Source organism: Rhea americana, unplaced genomic scaffold, assembly GCF_003343005.1.
Source record: "Rhea americana isolate MKP2758 unplaced genomic scaffold, rheAme1 scaffold_14, whole genome shotgun sequence".
In the NCBI taxonomy this organism is placed as follows: Eukaryota; Metazoa; Chordata; class Aves; order Rheiformes; family Rheidae; genus Rhea; species Rhea americana.
The window spans coordinates 2,956,175-2,980,173 of NW_028185483.1; the positions used below are offsets into that span (position 1 = coordinate 2,956,175).

General features: G+C 41.7%; 1 long non-coding RNA gene across 1 annotated transcript in view; it reads right to left on the reverse strand.

Annotated features, from left to right (window-relative positions):
- Nucleotides 1-9,791, reverse strand: part of LOC146599388 (uncharacterized) — a 35,873-nt gene extending 26,082 nt beyond the window's left edge. Inside the window, exons 1-4 of the long non-coding RNA XR_014895012.1 lie at nucleotides 9,678-9,791; nucleotides 7,265-7,337; nucleotides 2,414-5,991; nucleotides 1,792-1,922 (exon numbers count right to left, since the gene is read on the reverse strand). This is a non-coding gene — a long non-coding RNA (uncharacterized LOC146599388). The remainder of the gene's footprint in view (nucleotides 1-1,791; nucleotides 1,923-2,413; nucleotides 5,992-7,264; nucleotides 7,338-9,677) is intronic.
- Nucleotides 9,792-23,999: the final 14,208 nt, after the last annotated feature.

The window sequence follows — 23,999 nt, forward strand, 5'->3', positions numbered from 1 at the left end:
ACCAAGGGAGAGGACCAAGGCGGCAGAAGGGAACCCACTCAGGGACCCACCGCACAATGACAGCAAGACTACATCACTTTTTCTTTGCTTTTTTCCTGTAGTCACAGCACGAGTACAGTCTAGAGGATTTATGCAGGACTCAAATCTTTTTCTTCATTCAAGTCTTATTTCTCCAAATAAAAGATGACAAGAATTCTTCCTACACTTTTTCAGGAACTATCTTGCTCCCTACTTCCACCTGGCTGCTGCTAAAACTTCTGCAGCCTACTCAAATCAACCTTTATTTCGTGTTTTACAGGACAAAACAGCTTAACCATACCCACTAAACAGCATTCATTTGTGACAGTATTACAGACAGCAGAAAGCCTGTTCCTTTGCTCACTCGTGTGGCATAACATATGTATTACCAAGTGCCCTCCTGCCGCCTCTTCCTTCACCTCCAAGAGAATTATTTTATTAAGTTACATTAGAGTGTATTTATTTAATATTTTCCTTGTACAGTACTGTTATATGTGTTGCCAAATAACAGTGCAGCCAAATAACAGTGTATTGGATGAGAAAGGTTTATATATAAACAGCATTAAACAAAATAATCTGTATGGGGACATGAACCCATCCTGACTTGTTTACTTGCAACATAAGATTCACTGAAGTGGGATGACCAGATGCTCTAAGACACTAAGGTGCTCTTAAGGGAAAGCTGAACCAACGTAAGATGAGTAATGTGTTTCTGCATTTTAATATCTAATTTACAAGGAAAAGAAGAGAAATATACCGTAAGCAAAACAGAAGAGATATAAATATATATATATAATTTATATAGATAGATTTTATTTTTCCCTAAAGAGACCTAGACAGAATAATTATCAAAATTTCCTGGTTAGAAAGTTTTTCTATTTAAAAATTTAATCCTAATATTTGCATTCATTCATTTGGTCCTGAACAGCAGCACTGAATTAGCATTGCATCACTGCATTTGGGGGGGGGGACCCCACACAAGACAACCCCGCCGCACACGAGCGCTGTCTGGGTCAGCCTGCAATACCTCGGCTCGCGCTCGGGAGCGACGGCCTCACCGAGCGCGCGGGCGAACTTGGCGCGCGGCAAGTCGCTGGCCGGGGGAGCCCGCTCCCCCTGCCACGGCGCGCCCCAGCGCCCGCCACCGCTCCTCCTCCATCGTCCCGGCAACAGAAAGGCGCTTGATGTCAGAGAAGTCACGGAAAAAAGAAAAAAAGAAAAAAAAAATCTCTCAACAGACATTTAAATAGCTTATACAACAAGCACGGTTGAATCCAATCTTGGAGAGAAAACATCTTGCATAGAAAACCTGCAATTTCTAATGGTGTCAATAAATCCAACAGCATTACCTACAACCCGAGCACTTGCCAAACACATCGTTTCGACTTCTCCACAGAATTTTCCAGAAAGAGATGAAGCATTTGCGGCTGCAGGGCCCTAGCTGGCATAGGGGGCTCTCCCCCCTCCCCCCATGCCCAGCTTGGTACCTGCACACACATTTTTCCAAAACAGACTTCCTGGCTGCTTCAGGGTTTTCCCCTCTCCTCCCCCCCAACTGTTTTATGATTGTCCAAAACTAAACCACTACGCAGCTTTCCAGTGCAAAGTTTGCTGCTGGAAAGCAGCAGCTGAAGCGGCTTCCCGAGCCCCGGGGGAAGCGCGGTGGCCCGGGGCCACGGGGCCCCGCGCGGGGAGGGCGCCGAGCCGGGCGGCTCAGGACTCGCCTCCACGCGCGCTAAGCTGCGTCCCAAGTTCAAGCTCTTCTCTGTGTACCTGCTCGTTTAGAGACTTCCTGGGAAAACAACGTTTGAAAACAACCATCGGAGAACCGGAGGTCCCCGCCAGGTGGGATGATCCCAAACATCTCGCACCATGCCTCAAACGCAGCCTTCCAGCTGTGCGCTCTGCTGGGCCAAAGAAATCCAAAAAATCTACACTAATCAGCCGCTTCTTGCATTTCCCCATTAATAATTACTAACCTCTCAAAAGATTTGATTAGCATATATTGAATTTTACAGTACTCTGATTAAGACAGATTTTTTTTTTTTTTAAACTCAGAAAACCGTTAGTCACAGTATTGACTGCAACACACAGCAGCCTCGTGGGAAGGCGGCTTCTCCCGGCTGCTGAAATAAGTGACCCTTAAGGATTTTTTGCCCGCACGTTCCCCAAGGCGGCCGCTCTGCGACGGTGCTCCCCCTCAGCAGCGCTCCCCAAACACAGTTTACAAAATCTCGTTATAATCACCGCCTCAGACTTGCACAAAATAAAACTCTTGAATAAATGATTATACTAATCTGATTTACTTCAGAACGCAGGGTAAGAGCTTCCCAGTCTTGATAAAGTTTGCTAAACACCTTTTGGGGCTACTAATCCCTCTTTCCCTGCCGCTGACCTGCTGGAACTGGCTGCCCACAACCAGTGCAAATTTGTCTCCCTTTGCGGCTCCGGATGCGCCAGGCCCGCGCGCCGTGTTCGGACAGCGGGAGGAGGACGCGTGGGGCGGCCAGGCAGCTCCAGCAGCACCGAGGGCGAGCGCCCGGGCTGCCAGCGAGCCAGGGCCGGACGTGTCAAGCCCCATGAGCATCCTGCACCGTGTTCCTCCTCCTCCGGGAAGAAAGAGGCCTTCAGTGGGACTGATCACATCCACGACCATCTTTCCCCGATATCTTTCAAACTCCACACTCACCCCCTCCTTCTTGGAGGGCTGGAGGTCATTTACACAACTTTTAGAACCATCAAAAGAGACGGTTTGGGGGGAGTTCCTCCTTTTTCCTTATTTTGCAGGAGCACCAAAGCTGCACAAACGTAAACCTCACATTACCTTTGGGATCATTTTTATTATCCCAGGGGACATTTTGCAGTCAAAGCACTACAGGTAGCTCAGATCTGATGTGCTGAGGTGAGATGAAGGGAAACTATAATGGATGAAAAACCTGTTTGCTCTGAAAGAGCAGTGATCCAGGTTTTCAGAGCCTCATTCCTGGCACACACAGCCAAGAGGATTTCTTTAAGATTACCTGACAATTTGTTCTGAGGTTGGATCTTTTGTACTTCAGTTAAATCCTACTCATTTGCACCCCATTTTAAGCTGATTCCACACAGACTATGAGACTTTCGTTCCCTTCATTTTACACGCTTTTGAATTACACTGTTCTTTTGTTTCTGCGTGTCTGATTAACTGGGTCTCATCTGGGATACTGCCTTCTGCATAGCTTAAGGAAGCCAGGCAATAAGAGAAAATCTGCCCTTAAACCACTCTGTACAAAATAATCCCACTGGACTCAGCTCCGTGAAAAGAGCTGGTCTTCACGGCACAGATTCCTCTCACAAAGGATACCGGAGACATCAGCGCTTCCAGGCATGCGACACCCCAACGGTTTCACACTGCAGCACAAAAACAGAACAGATCCGCTGCTGAAGTAGCCGGACTCCCTTGAACCTTTCACTCCAGTCCAGCTCATTTATTTAGGCTTCAGTTGCTTTGCCTCACTTTCCCTCCTCTCCCTGTATTTAAAGCAGGGACAGAAATGTTCCTTTCAAGATGGCAGAGCCAAATTAATGTTTGCAAAATGCATCAGGGTACCCAAGCAATAAGGGCTACAAAGTGCAAAATATCACGTTCTTATCTGTGTATTCATTTGATCTCTGTGTACATTTGTTATGCTCAAAGAGAAGGAATATCTCCCATGCAAAAAGTTATTTGGGGAGGCCAGGATGATGTATGATTTTAATCAAAATAATCTGTGAAGCAGTTCCACTTCAGCAGAAGCTTTGGTATATCAGCAAGAGCAGAAAGAATGAATGGCAGGGTGAGGAACAGCCCTGTTACAGGACATTGATTGAAAAGAGAAATCCTGGAAATGAACCCTTATTCCTGCCCTTTCTAGCATAGAAGAAGGATCTTTCCAGCAGCATTGCCTAAGCAAATGAGGTCCTATTTGTTTCTTATACCAAAGAGTTTTGGAACACAACGGAGCTACGAGAAGAGCCTCAGACACTCCTGCTTCCATGTTTGCGTTCTGGTCATCCATTATTTTCCCTCTGTTGTCATCTGTACCAGCCTTCTAGAGCCATTAGGTCACAAATTCAGTCCTGTAAAAGACCAGCTCAGTCTTCATCATAAAAACATTTTAGCAGCTGAATATTTCAAGGTTTTCATTACCATCATAAGCAAGCATTAATGGTGATAAAATAATCAGTCAGCAAAAATACTATTACTTTTCCGTTAGTGAATGCAGTCATTACATCCCCAAAGTTTCTCATTTCCTGAGGGATCAGAACAACTATTAGCTAAAAAGCACAGAGACAGTACAACTAACACCCACAAAATGCATAATCCCATTGCCATAGAAAAATCCCAGTGAAATTGCACCCTGAATATCTGCTTCAGGTAGGTGATTCAAAGGGCTCTTGCTTTTATTCAGACTAAGAACAAAAAACGGTAACAGAGAAAAGACGTAGTCACATAGAGCACAACCCTTCTCTTCTGCTCTCTCTCGTGTTTTGTCTCTCTGTGCATTGAAAGTTTATTCTTTTATCTGGATTAGTTAGTTAAAATGCACAGTATTCCTTTTAAAGTAATCCATGGGGAGAAATGTGGAGAGCCATTTAAAAGAATAGACATGCTGTGCTTCAAACAGGTTCACTCTCTTCACAGGTGTTCATTAAAGTGTGCTCAACTCTAATCCCCTTAGTCCTAAAGCATGCAGTCTTTTAAAAGGACCTGTGCTAAACCAGCACTGCCAAACTCTTCAATGCTCTAACATGCAGACTTTCAAAAAGAAGAATTTCCTTAGCTGTCTTAAAGACCACATGTTCTCATCCTCTAATACTGACCTACTTAGTTAACCTGGTTTTAAAATGGCATATTATCTTTGAAGTTCACAGAGGAGAAACAGCCACTCCAGTACACAGTCAGTTCACATATCTCTAGTTGCTGGCGAGAGCACGTATTGAAAAACCCACCACCTATAAATAATAGAGGTGATTCTCTCAGCAGCCTGTTTACTGGAAAACTGACTTCATGGAGGAGAAAGGTGGAATAAACAACCAGCTTTTTAGATGCTTTCCTCACTGTCCTTTGCAAAACATTCATGCAGCACTTGAGAAAGCAGTTTCTCATCCACAATCTTGCTCAAGCTTCCCCAGCTTTGGTTCAGACTTAGTAACATTAGACTAGGTCTACATCAACAAGTACTTTGGCACAACAGGAGAACAGTAGACTAAAGCAGCTGGTGCCGAGACTCCTGATCTCTCTGCTACAAGCAGTTCAGGTTTAGGTTTACTTCCAATTAGATTTAGTCCAATCCCTTGGCATAAATGCCCTCAGTACATGCATGGTTTGATGCTTTCACCTCCTGGGTCTCCTTCTCCCAAGGAAGATGACCACTGTGTCTAAAGAGTTTTCTTCATGATCATGCTACCCACAACCAGCCTGAGATTTTGGGCACAAAAGGTAAGTTCAGACTAACATGATTACATTGTCCTCGAGATGCAGAATTACCAATACAGCGCTTAAAATTTTTAGATATGGGAAGACACTGCTGAGATCTCTGCTATGAGCTCAACCACAATGAACACACATTCCTAAAACAGATGTTATCATAGGAATAGCCTCTTTCCTCATTCTATTTTAGATACAATTTGTGAGTTTTTTTTTTTTTAAAGTCACACACAAACACACACCTTTATTGACAGAAACTGAAAGGTCAGACAACTCTTGAGGGTTTCCCTTCTTCCACAGCTCTTCAAAATCGCACATATCCTGCATGTAGTTTGCTCAGGCCAGCAATCTGAAAGACTGAGGACACCTACTGTACGTGCCAGGGTAGTTTTGCTCTGCCAGTTTGCTTTACAATACAGCAAACATTCACAGCTCTTAGCGAAACGTGTTCCCCGCGGTCAGCAGCAGGAGGCATATATTACCAGCTCCCAAAATAACCCTTTGTGGGGCACAGGCATTTTCAGATCCTGCAGAAAAAAAGTGAATTTGTCTCATTTTAAGCACCTCTAGCACCTTCCTCTGAAGATTTTCAAGTGCTTAGCAAACAAATTTCTCCGTTTAATTTTGGTGAGTGTTGAAGGCTTCATGGCTTCATCTTGCCGTGATTTTACCCAGTGAGGTTAGCAATGGCTGTAAAAATCAAACCAGAAGTGATGCTAATGTGCACGTGTGCTGTGGACAAGACTAAGGTAATGCAGAGAAAAACTATTCCTGTTGGAATAACTCCACTGACAACACCTCGGCCCTCACTGTAACCTTGTGCAACTCCAGCAAGTTATTCTGTTCAGGGATTGAACTGGACTCATGTGGTTTATTCCCTTCTGTACTGCAGCTCTTAAATACATACAGACAACCACTGTATAATGCTACAAAATGCATGCATGAATTGGAATCCCCAGTTCTATGACAATGTTAAACATTTTCCTGTACTGTTGTATTCCCAAAATAGATTGAAAGATAATATTTTGGTGGGTTTTGGCATAGTAACTGAAAACATCTGTATTTGGCTATGGAACAGAAGAGATAAATACTACAATTTTAAGTGTTATGTGCTAGTATTTCCCATTACAACCAAGCAAGTGACATTTCTGAAATCTGTGTATTTCGCATCTGTTTTGATGAACCGATTTACTGAACTGTATGACTCCTAAACTTTAAGTTCCATAAAACCATTTTCTTCCTAACCAGTTGGCTTGCCAAGCAAAACTTTCTCTTTCCCAGTGCGCCCAGTCATACACTTTTCACAGCGAACTCAGAAATCAGTGCATTTCTTGCCATCAGTGCCCAGTTTCTTTTATGGGCTGAAAGACTATAATTCCCATAAGACAGCGTGCTACAAGGGAAAAAAACAGTTCTGACTCCTTTCAACAAGGTCTTTGAATTAAATCAGATTAAGTCAAAAATAAAAGAACCAAAATTAACACAAGTTTACTCAAAGCAAACTAAGGGAATTTTTTTTTAAAAAACTTGTGGCAGAAGTGTCTCCAATCATCATACAAGAGAAAATGTTGACTTTGCAAAGACAGTTTTCTAGCAGAAAGCATGCAACCCTACACACTAGCCAATGGCTTACAAAGTATACCAATACAAAGAAGAATGCAGGGTATTTTGTTGTATTGAGTTGTCCTAACAAGGTCATGCCTTTGTACTGCACCCCTCAATAGTGTTTATGCCCTTTTCAGTTTAGTCTGATTACCGAAGCAAAGCGTGAAACTATCATTCCAACCTGGAAAGACTTACAAAATTAATGTCTGTTCCACAGCACTGCTAATTCAGAGCCCACTTGTATCAATTTTCTTCACAATTTGGCAGGCTGTATAAGTGCAGAAATACATTAGGACTCTTGATAGTTACTGATTTAACAAATTACTGCTCTAACAAAAAATTGAAAAACTTTGCTCACATCTTTTTCAACTTAAAAATGTGCATGTTGTTTTTACCTCTCAACAATGATCTACTGATTTTAATTGTTTAAAGCAAACCAGAGAGTTCCTTTGGAAAAGCAGGAGAGAAGGGAGGTTTTTCATACTGATTTATTAAAAAAAAAAAAAAATCTATACACTGCAGAAGAAAACTTCCCATAGACATTGTTAGGCCTCTCAATTCTAATAAACAAGTAGCCAGAAACTTGCCTCTTATATAAGGAGCTTTGATCTATGATAAACATACCAATAACACATTTTCCAGATAACTATGTTTCAAATTAAAAGTCTTAAGTAGTAACTTGTACAAAAAAAAATCCTATGTTGACTCAAAAAAAATGCATCTAAATTTCATTTCTCATCTCATTGTCACAGTATTATTATTCACTACAGAGCATGCTGGTATTTGACATATTTGACCTAAATCTGCAAGTTTAAGCAAGACAAAAATATCAAGATTATGTCCTCTTATTTGGAATTTTGTTGCTGTAGGTATTTCTTGGAATTGGATCACTTTTTAATGCCTCACTGAACAGCAAATTAAACAGTATCTCAGCTATCAACCTAAATTAAATCCATTAACCTTTATGTTATATTAAAACATAATATTTTGATAAGTAAATATCTACAAAAGTAAAAAGCTATGGATTCTGATGTTCTATATAATCAAAAGCATTGTTTTTAGAACCCAGAGTAAGTGAAAGCAAAATGACTTTATAAATTTATAATCTGTTCCGTACTTAAACACTAAATTCTAATTATCAGCCACTTGTTTCTTGTTTAGCAAGAAATGAAAAAAAATAGGCTTTAGCAGTGCATGCATTTGGTTTTTTTTTTTTAATGGGCATAGAGTTTTGATTTATTCCTAGAGTGAATGCAAGTCTTGTGCAGTGCTCAAATTCTGCATGCGCCTTCAAACTAAGTGTTAAGTCAGACTTAAACAGTACTTTGACCTTCCAGAAGGCTCTTCCTTTAGAGGGTGAATTTTACCTACAGTATTATGTCAAGCCCATTCATTAAAGTAGAAATCTGCAATGGACAAGCCAGGAAAGACCAAGACTTTATGCTGTGGGCTAACTTATAAGCATATTTTACTTAAACAGAGGAGCCAGGTGTTTAATGAGTTCAGGTAACAGTCAGCTGGGAGTTGTCTGTTCCTCAAACCCATACATACCGGGCAAAAGAGGTTTAACATGCAAACTGCCATTGCTTTAGTTAAATGAAACGTCTCCTCACTAAGGAGTTCTTAGATTTTTCTTGCAGTTCACCCCAGTGAGATATCACCAGTTTGCAGTTCTTAAAAAGTTGCCTGTACGCTACAGAGCATCACTAGCAGAAAGCATCTCCGCAGAGCAGCATCTGCATTCCTCGCTGGCATGGTGCCACACCACCTCTGCTCACCAGTCGGGAGCCAAACTCTGGCACCTGACTAAATTTTTAAGACACCCTTCAGAAAAGTAAGCATTTCACGAATTCTTATGGGGAAAAATTTTACCTTTTCACACTAATGTAACAAAACCAGACCAGTCAATGTTTGGCAAACATGGTTATAGTTTGCCTAAGAAACAGAATTCCCTAAAGCCCGTATTCATTCTACGGTATACCCTTTTCCTCCCCTTTTGCTTGTGCTCCCCCCGCTGCCACAGGCTGCAGGAGGTTACTAGGTTACAATGACTGTAAGCCAAGATGTTCCTGAGAAACAGCTTTCATGGTTTCTGCACTGCTTTTACTTCTCCCAACTCCTGACGCACACAGTGAAAGAAAGACATGGTCCCTGGACGCTGCTCCATGGGCAGACATGGTTTCAAGAGGCAGCAAAAGAAAGCCTGGAACTAGTTAGAAGCCAGGTACCTTCACAGTTTCTACACACTGCTTTCTCAATTACTGCAGGAGTAAACATTTCCCTCTTGGCACTTTCCCACCAAACACTGCGACATAAAGCCCCTGGGCCTAATCCTACCATCCTCTCCCAGTCCACACAATGTCTCGCCATGAAATGTTAGAGAAACGGTTGCACGTTCTGTTTAGAACGAGCCAGGCCTTCATTCCTTCCGATACGACAAATGGCTTTGCTCATTAGCTTTCCGGATCGCAAGGCATCAGGACTTGTTCACGAGAAACATTTGGTCTCTTGAGATCGGACCTGGCTCCCGGCAGGACTCTCAGCACACACAGAGTGTGTAAGGAGGACTCCCCACCCAGTCGGCAACCACAGTAGATTTGCCACCTACCACATGAAGAACCAGTAAGGTCAGCGGGTCCTCCACCTTCTCTGTCCAAGCCAGACTGAGCTGCCTGAACAGAATCAGATTCACCTTCTGTCTCCTGAGGGCAAGCAACCAGGAAACTTTATTTCCTACAAGAGGAGAAAGAACATTTGCACTGTTTTGGTAAAGATACTTTATACTCCTTCCAGCTGCTCAGACCACTCTGTCCCAGTGCTCTGGTTCTCCATGTTACTTATCTGGCAAGTCCAAACTACTCAGGCTCCCTCCAGTGAGGGAGTCGGTGGTAGCAACCTCTGCTAAGGTCTGCTTTTGCAGCTGCCGCGGGCAGCAGGAATCCCCTGGCCCAGCTCCGCGCACAGGAGCCATGCGCCAGGCTGGCCCCAGAGCGCCCCTCTGCCAGGGGGGGCCAAAGCAGCAGGGAGGAGCAGAGGTTCCTGCTCTGAGCTTTCTCTTCCCTGTGGATTCTTCTCTCAAAGAAATACATATTTCTGAATTACACACATCTTAACGTCATAAAAACTTGCAAGGGAAAACTGAAGCGATTAGAAAGAGATTACTCCTTTCTCCGTGTGGCAGGGAGCCAGGAATGTATGAACCCCACACCACCCTTCTGCTTCGTTCAAGGCAAGCTCTAGTTTGACCAGCTCTATTTCTTTAAAAGGGGAGATTTGCTGGTTTTAATCTGTTCCAACCAGCAAGTAAGCTGAAAACAAATTACTCATTTCTACATCAATCTGCAAGTTTCCTTGGCTTGTCCGAAAACTAACCCACTCTTTTTCCTGTATCAGACTGGATCCCATACCTATTTACAATCTCAGCCAGGACCTCTAACTTCTAATACCTCTGCTCTCACACACCAAACCTCCCAGCTAGAAAAGCATTACTCCTCCAGCCAACATCCTTTCAAGAAGGCAATTTTTAAAGTGCTATAATTAGTACCTAGTAAGGAGCTTCAGTTCCTTAGCTGCCATTTTAGCCATTTCTTTCATCATTTGGGTAACAAAAAACCCACCTACAATTAAAAAGGATGGCTTCTTTCCATTAAAATAATACAGGATTCTCTCTGTAAGTGAATGTTTTAACACTGTAATTACTCTAAGTAGGATTGCTAGCATGATACATAAAGGCTGGCTGTTTGGCCTGATCAGCATAATTGTTCATCAAGATTGTTTGCCTTGATAAAGCCCACTTGCCCATGGAACAAGTCTTCACATATCCTTTGATACATTGCTGCAAAGACTGTGGTAAGAGGGAGAGAATAAACTCTTCTTTACATCTGCAGGAAGTAATAGGCTTAACTTACCGCGAGGAAGATTTAGGTTAGACATTAGTAGAAGCTTTAGAGTGGGGAAGCTAATTAAGAGATCTCCTAGGGAGGCCGTGACATCTCTATCAGGTTTTTCATTACAGCTTAGACAACTCTTAAAGGGATGGGTGCCACTGCCACTCCTATTTTCTACAATTCTGTTTATCCCTATTTGGATCCAGAACCCACAGCTTTCACCTGAATTTGTCTAGCAGGTATTAGGAAACATCTCCAAGTATGATATGAAGCATTACCAGGTTAATTAATCCATAGTAATTCAAAAGGTATTGAAGCGTCATGGGAAAGAGTAGACAGATATGCTGGAATGGGGGAAGATGCCCTGGGGTGAGATTCATCCCTCCCCTAAACTCAGCTTAGCTTCTGCTTGGGGGCTTTTGAAAGCCCTCTGGCCAGATGGAAGGGTAGCAAAACAGCAGATCTGAGCGTCTGTGTGCTAGGTCATGGCTATTATTATTATTTAATAAAAGGCTCACATTGTCATTCTTAACTTGTAGCCTGAAAAGCCCCCAGTTCGATTTGTTTATTCATATCAGTTTATAACCATCAACACAGTAGCAACAGTAAAATGCTTGAATCAAAATAAATCATGTTCTGCAGAGGACTGCACTATTGTAGGGCCTTAGGAAGTGAAAACTCAGAGTAAAAATAAATAAATGAAGAGTTGCACTGCCTCTGCTGTTCCCTGCCTGAAGTCAACTATGAAGAGGACTTTCAATCTATGACAACACTCAGAGCAACAATATGGGGTGTTTTTTTCCCTCCCTCCCCCCCTTTTTTTAAAATATATAAAATCTTGTTTTGGCATGTCCTACACCCACAAGTCACATCCTAGCAACTGGTCAAAATTGGCAGGAGGATTTAACTTCTGCTAATCATTCAGAGATGGTTTGCCACTGAGTGGATAAGAGACAGAGCAAAATGTCTAGAAGTTTCAACAAATACTAATTTAAAAGACAGCCTTTCAAAGCAAATCAAATAAGCCTAAATGTAATTCAAGAGAAGTTACTTTCTGCCACGGCATGTAGAATACATGGCTCTGGCACTGCAGAGTTATCACAGCACTGAACACTAGAGAGCAGCCTTTCTCCAGCATATTAAGAATTGCATAATGTTATTTCCTCTCCTTCCTGAAAACAAGATGACGCTGATCTCTTATGCACTCCACTGAGCAAAGTTATTCAGGCTTCTGATTAGAGAGGACTAAATTTAAACCTGCTCGATATCGTAGTCACTGCATTTTTTCCAGATACCAGCTGAAATAGCTTGCACTCAGTCTTCAGAGCACCACACGTTTTTATTGTGACATCTTTTCTTCACATCTAGGTTGTCGGCATTTCTGCAGTGCTTGGAAATAAAAACAAACGTGGCTCCAAAAGGAAACTTGGTAAGGAAATGCTCCTGTCTGTTTACAGTCTGCAACCTCAGCTTAGAAGGGTTAAACCATACAGCAAGTTTACAGCAACACTGGGAATTAGACCAAAATGTCTTCAGTGCTAGTTCAGTATGAAAGAACGTGCTGCCTTGCAGCAGGTATTTCTGTTCCAGCACTGTCTTGGACCTATGGAGCACACAGGCCGTGTGCTGAAATAACAGCGCTAGAATCCAAAATCCTTGTCCCACCTGCAGAGCATTTATTCATCAGCACTGGCAGATGTGTAAGAGTTTTTCCACAGTCCCCCGTAATGCTTTGGCACTGACAGGCCAGCTGCAAGTCCAGGGGAGACACTTCTAGGCTGCTTCTGCAGAGACCGCCAAAAAGGATACAGCTCAGAAGGGCCAGTCTCTGATGTCCAAGCCTGACCGCCAAGAAGCGCGGTCAAACTTTTAGCTCTTTTGCTATAGCCCAGTGAGTCACAGGGTGAAACAACTCCAAGTCCAATGCTAAAATTCTACCAACAGAAAGTGGGGTGGTTTTAGTAAATATCATTCAGTTCAAGAGAACTTCCAAAGGCCAGAAAAAAAAAAAAAAGACAAATCCTTTACTTATTAATACAAGGATAGTCTATCCCCAAATGATGATGTTTTCATGTATCTGGTACGAGAACTCTTTGAAATAAGATGTATAATTACATGGATACAGACAAAAAACTATACGTGTATGCTTAAAGACACAATCTCTACAATGCTTCTTATTCTAGGGCTTAGAGAAAGTCTCTGTTGGTTAAAAAAAACATACTCTGAAATCATGATCATTGTACACAGTTCATCACCATGACCATCAGATAACCTACATTCAGGCAGCAGCAAAGATAGAAGTGAAAGATTTTTCAAAAGCAAAGTCACAGGTGTCTCTGACTTTAATTCAAAAGAGATTTTATCAGATACAGACTTATTAGGGCTATTACTGTCTTTGGGGTTCGACAGCAATAGCAATACCTCGGACTCTGCCTTCCCATAACATCGTTTCCACTTGTTTTCTCATTTTAGACTGAAATGTTCAGTACATAGCATCATATTTTTGTTGAGTACCTACATCTTGCTTAGCACAGAAGGCCTTGGGGCCCTCAGTACAACTCAAACCCTTGGCTGTTTGATAGGAAAAAAAAATTACCAACTGGTCCTACTCCACAAAACTTTTATGCCAAATTAGTACATTCAGGTTAACCTATGATCAGCTGTGTTTAATTGCAACTTTTTCCTACATATTTGTTTAAAAAAGAAGGTGGCTCACTAGCAGCTAAACCATATAGCAAGACTGAATTTTGCAAAATTGCAAAGATAATTACCACAAATCCCACAGGATCACTGCAGACTGCCCAACTGCCTTGTTTTGTCAACTACAGCTCAGTCTGAATCACTACAATGTATTCATAAGCACATCTGAAAGGAAATAGGGGTAACTGTAATTTGTGATCCAGCTCCTTTTTTCTCCAGAAAAAGAGTTCTGCTAAACCATCTCAGTCCATGGGAATATCAGATGGGAACAGTGTAATCAGAACCAGACGCAGCAAGGTCCATAGCGCCAGCCAGCAAAAGGCTGCTGTGCTGAGCATTGCAGGGCTGCACGTGACGATGCCCACAAGTCCCACAGGGCAAAAAGCATTTGCGGTACACAACTGAAGACAGGAAATTCAAATGCAAAGATTTACTGATGGTGCAAGATGAAGTCTGTGAAAAGCCCAAAACAGAGCCAGAACAGAACTTCTAAAAGTTAGTTTATAACCCTACCAGACTTTTGGTCCATTCAATATTATTGAGCCAGTAATATTGAAAATATTTAACACTTGCCCTTGTCTTGCCTGAACTACCTAAAGGTGAGAAGATACCTGCATGCCTCAAGGAACGGTATTCTTTCAGAGTTCTTGATATCCTTTTTGTAGGAAAATTAACGAAACTCAACTCATCCACATTTCTACTGTTCACTGTACAAAGAAATAGTAAAAGGGAGTAAATATCTAATTTACATAATTTTAGTTCTGCAGCAATTTACTGTATGCAAGGAAACATTTACTTCAGTGTAAATATGAAGAATGTTGTTATTTGGTTTGAAATATGGAAACAGAAGATAATGAGGTATAAGGAAAAAGAAACTGAGGTTTAATAAAATAAGTTTTGTCCCAATTATTCACTCATTGAAACAGGGATGTTAAACATTCTCCAGATCAGTCAATTTTCAAATTAAAATAAAAACTTTAAATTAAATCTACAAGTGTAAAATTAACTTTCTTGAGTGCTTTATATATAAAAAATTACTTTAAGTCCTCTTGTGGCAAATGAAGATAGCAGACAAATAGTTGTTTGTTTTTAAAGTATTGTATAAATTTTTCATGAAAACAAAGAACTTAAGGTACTTTTTATCTTTCTCTTTCTGCTTAGCACATTTGGTGATGCATAGCAGAATCTCTGCACCACAACATCACTGCGCACCACAACATCACTGCTGTTTTCATAAGCCTTACTCTTAAAAATATCATGGCTTTAAAAAATCTCAGCTAGTGCTGATCTAAAAAAAGACTGCACACAATGGATTTCCAAATGAAAAATGCAGATTTAATTAAATCAACATATCCTGAAAGAAATGTCTTTTTATATTTACAAGGTTGAAAAACATCACTTTACTTTTATGTTATAATAAGTTATCCATGTCAACTTTATCAACATGTTCTGATAAGAATGAAACAAAGTATGTTTGAGTATTTTTCTATAAATTTCTGTTCCACTTTGATTCAGGATGAAACTAGTGGGCAGAAATGCCACTTTCCAGCCAGCTGTTAGCAACCACTTTTGCTAGATTCCCCTGAACTCGTGAGGGATCTTCCTTTGGTTTAAATGGCACCTCTTGACCTGGCCATAGATGCTCAGAAGGCCATGGAAGAACATAGTGTGGCCTCACAGTCCTAATGTTCTTTCTCTAGGAGTTAAAGCCTCTCTAGAGGCAAAACTATGAAGACAGGATATTAGGTATAAGTTACCCTTCTCCAGTTCTATTTGTCATTTGATTCTACTATAAGCTAGAGCAGCACAGGGAAAGCTCTTTCTTAGGCAGCTGAGTTTTGTACCTAAATTATCACAGAGCAGACGATGGGCAGACAAAATTGTCAGTTCTTTATTGCTCCGTTCCCAGTATATGTAAACAGAATTCTGTGCAAGTTCCATCAAGCAATATTTGAACTTTTATTTGACTCTTTTGACCTCCTATCATTTCTTTACATATCATGGCTCACGTTCCCTTTTTCCTAATTTGGTGTTGTTTTACACTATGTATAAATTTCAGTTAGCCTGGATGCTGGCAGTAGATATATAGGCAAAAGACCTTAACTGAAGGCCAGTGACATCAGAGAGACCAACGAGGCTGTGATCTTTTGCAATCCAGCATCTACTTAATGAGAACTTCTTTGCAAAGCCAGTATGGAAAGTGCTATCTACAGCTCCCTTCTGCACAGAAAATGCTAAGAAAATGGGGCTTTCAACCCAGGCTACCTGAAGGCATGGGAGAGAGCGTAGCCTGTACTCCCCTTTGTTGTTTCTACCCCTTCATTACTCAGCCAGAGCACAAAGCCAGCCAAGGGCGCACGGCGAGAGGCTCTCTGCGGCTCCTTGGAGGCTGCACAAGGAGCACCCACCAGCCTCTCCTGCCTGTTCACTGCAAAAGGGCATCAAAGCACTTCAGCTTATAAAGGCACTAACCCCTGCACATAAACAACCCTCAAATTCCCAGCAATATCCAGGTAAGAAAGGCATCGGGAAGGGTGAGTACCTCACGCAGGGTTTGTACTCTGGCTGCTCAGACCTAGTCTGCTCAGTCTGACTGCAGAGGCAGTCATCAGGCACAGCCAACAGTAAACATACCTAATGTGATTCAAAGTTAGAAAGATCAGATACAGAAATAATGCTCTATAGTGTAAGATGCTGTATGAAATATTAAAGAGGCTGTTATCAGTTGTGAGCATGCCCTGTATCCTGTGTTACTTTCCCTTAATTATAAGGCATAAGATTATCAAAACCCTCCATCACAGAATGATGCTGTATAGTACAGACACTTCTGTTTACTTCATTACACACATTATGCACAAAGCTAAGAATATGTAACAGCTGCCACAGGATCAAGGCCCAAGTTTGAATTTTTATCACATGTAACATCCAGATTCATTCTAGCAGTCATTAAGACCTTTATCAATCTAGGTGCTTTCTGTAGTCAGAAAAGATGCATTTGTGCAGAAAAATGATCCAGTCCTTTTTGACACTCTGGAGATGCTTGTCTCTCTCTACAAACTAGAAAAAAGAGAGTTTGGGTATTGGGGGTGAAGGGGATACTTTCCTCAAACTTTAGATGCCTCAAGTAAATATGTAAAGTTAAATGGGATTTCTACCTAATGCCATAATCTGTGCTGTTAAAAGCAGCAATCACTGTTTTGCAGACTGCCTGTTTAAATCCATCAATATCTGAAGCCTATATACAACATCACAGGAGTACAAAAAGATGTAATCTTATCAGAAGAGAAGGAACATAGGCCAACCAGATGCAATTTAGAAAGAGTAACCATCAAAAGTGACAACTGAAGCCAAGAGTCCTGGGGGAGAGAATGCTGGTTTGTCCTATAATTAAATTCACCCTCCATTTGCCAAACCTCCCTAATCCTCTTTTGAGTGGGAGTCATTTTCCAACAGGGAAAATAATACATATGGAATCAAACAAGTTGTTTCAGGCAGAGCAGAGCAGGAGGGAAGGGTGGGAAGCATATTGTTCACATAGTTTCCACTCCTGCTTTCTGCCTGCTGACCACAACAAGCTGTTGCAATGCGAACGGCGCAACCGGCTGCAGGGACCTGCACTACCAAACAGCCGTCCTGACATGGCCTTGTTCCTGCAGCACTTGTTGTTTCCAATGAAGAACACTTCAAGTGAGCAGGAAATGAGATAGCCTCAGAGTTTAAATGCACACTTGTGTGACCTAAAATAGCCTCATCTTTTGCCAAAAGACTGACAGGAGAGCTTTCAACATAAGCATATAACCAAGGCTGCTGAAACTCCCAAAGCTCTTCCGAAACTTAAGGCTTAAACTTCTCATGCCAGACACCTCATCTGAATCTTTACTCTGCCATTGATTTCCTCTGTAGTTTTGGAAAGTCTTGCCTCTATTGCCAGCTGTATTATGGTATTAATAGAATTTCCCAACCACAAAGGGCTGAAAATACAGGCAGAAATATTGGCTTCTGCATGGTTCTCAAGTAAAGGAAGCACCTTAACACAAAAAAGTATGCCAGTGTTCCTGCTAACCTCAGTTTAAAGCACAGTAGAGTATATTAAACAGAAACAACCTAAAACTTGGGATCAGAACTTTCTCCTCCAAGCATGGATCCACGTGCAAAACTGGTTTTGGCCTCAATCTCCAGTGAAACTTGTCCCTGCTGGATATGTGCAAGATATAAAATAATGTCATTGTTTGTTAGAAGGGGGTTAGCCCGTTCTCTGCTTTGCTACATCGGTTCCATACATTACTGGTCTGAGCTCTGGAAGATGCTGACCATTAGCAGTTTCCAACAGATTTTTGTCAAAGTGGAAAGACTTAAATGAAATTCTAGTGTTGGAGCACTTCAGCAAGGTATTTCTAGATGAAGTGAAGAACATTTGGGAGCTTTCCCTTGAGCTGAAATAGTTGGAAGATCTTTGAGATGTCTATAAGATCCTTCTGCCTACTGTTTAACTGAAAAGATAAACTAAACTCTTCCAGGCCCAGCAGATGAGCTGAACAATGAGGCTGAGGCAGAAGGCTTGATTCAGATCTTCTTCCCAATATTAACCAGCTAGTGAGAAAACAAGCTGGATCCTTGTTGCATGCATGAATTGTTCTCACTGCTGTTTATTGGGTAACATCTGGCTAAGAGTTATTTGGCACTTTTTCAATAAGGCTGACAGCTAAATAATATGTCATCTGGTTTTCAGCAAAGCAATTACTAAGTAAACCTGAATACACTGGAGGAGTAAACGACAGGTTACAACACCTATAACAAGATGCCACACCTGAAAGAGCTAATATTACCTGAATAACTATTATCACCAGAATATGTTGAAATTATTGCTCTATTTAGTGGAGATTAAGCCACCTGCTCTTAAAAACACATGCTAGGTACACGTTCACTGCTTTTTCTCCCCATTTTAAAGAACATGATAATTATTTCAGGAGCGTATTGCTGGAAATGTGTGAACTTCAAGTTTCAGAACTAGATTGTTCAGAGACAAACTAGATGTGAAGCTATTCACACCTGTTGAGAAGCAAAGCAGAGATTCTGACACTGCGTCAGAGCTCATGATCAGAACTGTTCAAATACTAGATTTTCAGAAAAAATAAAAAAGTCTAAACTGAGAAGTATTCCATCTTTACATTGAAATGAACCCTCTCCAATTCCTCATTGCCAACAAACCAATTTTTGAGGGTTCATCAAAATATTACTTTTAAGCCCAAACATTTTATTTTTAGTCCAGCTGGTAGAAAATTTTAAATTGTGTAATTAAAGCACTTTCTCTCCCACATTTTGTTGAAAGAATTAGTTAAAACATTCCAGTGAATGCAACTGATAATATTGCAAACTATGTTTTCTTGGTGAAAAAATAGTGGCAAAGTTTGCTCTTTCTGCTTACTGGTAATGACATGTTGTGGAGGAAACCATGTTTTGAAGTACTTTCCAACCATTGAATCAGAAACATGTTGCCATGATATATTGTTTCTTTATCATATTTAAGTCACCCAAGGTTTTTCTTTATGCTTCCTCCTCTGCTTTAAATTTCACAGTAGCAGTACTGGTAGCAGTATTGAAAACAAGTATCAATAATTCTCGCCAATGGATACTAGCTCTCCCTAATGAAAAACCCTCATTTAGAAGCAAATTGTAAGGACAACCACAGCAACAAGCAGCAGATGAAGTAGGCACAAATTCCTACTTTCTTGCTATCCTCTGTGTCAATCCAATGATTGCAATAATGTTTCATCCACCCATTAAGCTGTATGAGAGCCCAGCACATCCTGAAGACCATGATTTTGATAACAGAGCTATTTAAACATGCCATATGTGCCTTGTAAGAGTCTAATTTTATTACGGCACTGTTACATATTGTAGGATTTTTCTAAAGTTATGTATCTGCTATGAAAATCACTGCACCATAGTGGAAAATACATCTTAAAGCAATTAAATGCATTTGCACAGTCTTTGAAAACAAGATATTTGTCATCTCAGCCATAAAATAAGTATCTGGAATAAAGATGGTATTGAAAAAGGGACTGAACCAAATCCAGACCCCAGCATCCAGGCAGCCTGGGACAGTTCTGACCCACCTTGCACTTCCCAGCGAGCCTCTCCCCAGGCAGAGGGTAGGCTGACATGGGCTTTTGCAGGCAGACGCGAGCAGGCTTCGCCTTTGCCACGGGCCACTCGGCCCCGTTCCCCGCACGGGCCGGCTGCTGCGCGGGGCGACGCACCTCGCCCTCGGGTGGCTCGCGGCTCCCCAGCACCCCGGCAGCGCCGGCGGCTCGCTCGCTGCGGCGCCTGCCCACCGCCCGCGGCCCACCTGGACGCTCCCCGGCAGACACCCGCCTTCTCAGAAGCGCCTTAAACTCACGCCTAAGCTCGGGCTTGCCTCTCAGCTCAAGCTCACTGCAAGCAAGACTGAAAGCACAGTCCACACAACATTTTTTTTTCCCCTCCTTCTGCTCCATGGCCAACCTCTCCATTCCTGCAATGCCTTTTAATACCACATTTCTATTTGTGCCCCCTGCGGAGGTGCCTGGGCTGCCAGCACAGGGCAGCCTGCAGGCATCCCCTCTCCCTCAGACCTCACTTAACTAATTTCTACTTACTTGGATGCAAGTACAACAGTTTCAAGGGCTGGACATTACTAAAACTATAGTCAACGAGTCTCAATACCAACCATTTGTTTCAGGAATGTACACAGTCACAAAAGGACTGCATCTTAAATGCAGTTTTATTGTATGCAATTTATTAATGAGGCAAGGTTTACAAATATGAAAATAACTCTATACTAACCCAAATACATTTAACTTTAAAGGAAGTATTAGTCTTTCCCTGGGGCCAGGTTTCTGGATCGCAAATACAAGTAGTTGTAATGAAAAATTTCCAGGCTTTACTATAGTATGGTTTTATTTTTTTATATATATATATATATATATATACATACACACACACACACACACCATGAATATCTAAAGCTTAAAATGGCCACATTTCTATACCAGTTACTCGGAATGCTATGAAAGCTTTCATAAATTAGTAAAATATATTAAAGTGTCAGAATATTCTTTTTGAAACAAACTATTTTGGAAGAGTTGTAACAGGTCAAATCTGAACAATAGATGGCGCTATTTGATGTGGTCTTCTCCCCTGGAATCAGTGTCACTGCTCCCAGTTCATCAACCTTAACACGTTATTCCTAATGCATTAATACATGTGGACAGAACTGCGGGGAAACCACTACATATTTAATAATTATGAAATATTGATAACAATATTTCCTTACTGTTTTCCAGACTTCATTTCAAGGTGTATTTTCAGAACCTTACCTCCGGAAAGCAGATTTGTCCATTTACAGGTCCATTATCATATACACACTAGAAACAGTCTTTGTCATGACTTTGTTGTGAGCAACATATTATGTCCTTAAATCAATTTTTTTTAAAAAAAGTCATAAAAACATAAGCCCCAAAAAAGTGACTAATAAGCATTTCAAATTTTAGAATTTAGTTCCAGTTTGCAAATTTCTGTTACTGTGTGAGCATGGTAGAAAGGAGGATTTGTTTTAAATTGAAATCTGGCCAATTTTATCTGCCCAAAGCTAGAAAAAAAAAATAAAAACAGTCTAACAGTGAAAAAGACTCCAGTTTTTAAAAATTTCAGTTTCAATAGGCTAGCTCTTGATTTATAATTGAAATTTAGGTGTTTTTCTCTCCCATTGTCACTACTACAACTGCAGTCTCCTCTTACGTGCTGAGCACCATCCTGCAGTCCCATCCCTTTGCCTTCACCGATTTACTCAAGGTCACATTCAAACTGCTTGTCCTCCCTGGGAAGTCATTTGCAGAAATAATCTTCCTGTGCTGCCACTTCTATTTTTAACTACCTCTTCCCTGACCTTTCATGATTCACCAGTTACATTCGCTTTATGGATATGTATGCTTAGGCACCCATCTACTATACACTTTCCTCTGCTACCTACAGGATCCAATGCATTCATAAAGTTGCTTTTAACCCTTCCAGTGTCTCTCCTGGAATGAGAAGTATTAGTTAGCAAGTAAAGAAATACAATGCATTTGCATTCGCATTTCAGATTTCAATGCAACTGAAATTTTTACATAAAAATACCAAAATATAATATTCACATAGCAATACTGTGGGCTAAGGACAAAGACATATTCAAACACATTCTAGCACTTCAATAGACCATCAACATGCTTGAAGACAGCACACACAAAAGTCTTTGCAGGAGTGCTTGCATGGCTTGAGTGTCCTCTGTATGTTACTTGCTACACTAGAGCATGAATTGTCCTAAAGAACAAGCAACAGCTCTAATTGCTAAAAGCAGTTGAAGCTTTAGATGCAAAGTTTCTTTGAATGTCAACTTGGAAAACAAAGAGCCCCAGCAGGAAGTTTGTATGGAGCTGGTCAAACAAACAAGTCAACAACATAACGTAACACAACAGGCGAACAGGAACAGAGTTTTGCATACAATTTGTTTCAAAACAAAAACAGGTTTTGTTTCCAAAATACATATTTTTTCCCCACAAAGATTTCATTTTCTTACCCCGAAAAATGGACACTTATCAGTCTCCCCACCACTTCAGTCCTCCCCTCCTCTCTCACTACTCGAGACTTTTCAGCAGGAAAAGCCTTTGAAAGCATTACTGTCCCACCAGGGAGGGTGGAGGGAGTGCAGTGTAGGGAAAGGAGGAGAGAATGAGAAAACCCCTATCCAAGCTTCTAGATGCATTCAGACACTGGAAAAAAAAATCTTTAAAAAATGGAAATAGCTTTTGCAAAAGTCCTCCAGTCCAGGAAGAGGAGAACATTGCTGTTGAAGAGTTTCACACTCCTGGCTGCACTGACTCACCCCAGGTACCCCACAGAGGTCAGCATGTCCCAGCAGGGGCTCAGTGCAAAGCTGCCAGCGCAGCCTGAGCCTACAAGAAGCATGAAGGACCTGGCACTCCACTGAGGCGAGAGATGTGTAGCAAAGACAAGTTAGATATCTGGAGGGCTAGTGTCCAAGAGCTCCTCTGGCCCTTACTCCACCAAGCTCTGCTGGGGAGAAGGAACAGTGACACGCCAGCAAAGACAAAAAAAAGTCTTGTTTTTCTCATATTTTATGATGTGAATGATGGTATTTTAATTCCTGCATTCCCATGGAACATCTGATGTGAACTTCAGCTGTTTGCAGAGACTTTTTATGGCACTGATCTGAAAGAGCAGGAAGGGCAAGAGCAGCCATGGCATGAGGAGAAGAGCAACAGAAGGGTGCTAGACAAGGGGAAGCCTGTGACTTGCTGCCTGAAGGACTGGGCTGGCACCTCTGCAGGTACAGTCGGACCACTGAGCCGTGCCCCTGTCAGCCTCGGCGGCTCTCTTCAGAAACAGTGGCAGCAATTCTCCATCCTCCAGCACAACTAGCCAGAGAAACGCACATGCTGCAAAGGACTCTCCAGCAGTTAAAAGCCTTTCGTAAAACAATGTTTTCTCCCTACGGGTTTTTGTAGTGTTTACTAAATAAAAGGGAATAAATTCACTGTCAGAAACGAAAGGGTACGTATTTTTTAACTCATAGCAGCAGCTGTGAAGAAAGGTAGGGAAACACAGCCATTCCTCTCAAGGGGCTCCACTGAAGGAAAACAGCTTTAATATTATGCCAAGGCTCCAAACTCTCCTCAGGATATACACTGAATTAGCAAAGGAGACCTGACACCATCAGTGACTCTTTGTACCAGCCACCTCTGAAGAGCCTGACAGACTTAGCATTTAGGCAGCTCCAGTCACGGCTTTCTCAACGGTTACACGGACTGTAGCCACTTCAAACCAACTAAATGGCAGATGACAGCTCTGCAGATAACTAAGAAACATTGGCTCTCCAATGTGGACGTCCTGTTTCCATAGTCAGCTTGTTCATACTGTGCTGTAGTCATTCTCTTCAGCTGTATGTACAAATCCCTCAAGTATCCTCTGCCATGCAAAAAATTTAACTTCTGTACGTACTGCATGCACACAAATCCCTGATGCACGCAAGCTAACCAGCAGCATGTACACCGTTATTCACACAAACCGCCCCCCCACCGTGGTGGCTGTGCCCTGCAAGGGCAGCCCAATGTATTGCACAGAAATTGCCTGCAAAGCCTGAATAGCACCTCTCCTTGATATCCACCATCCATTACGTGCTTCTTCCATAGGTTATTCATTGGACATCCCCATGTCACAAAGCCAGGCCGCGTTGCTCCTTCTGGGCACAGCCAGCTTTGCTAAGGCTCTCACACTCTAAACAGGCACACCTAAAAGCTTCCCTG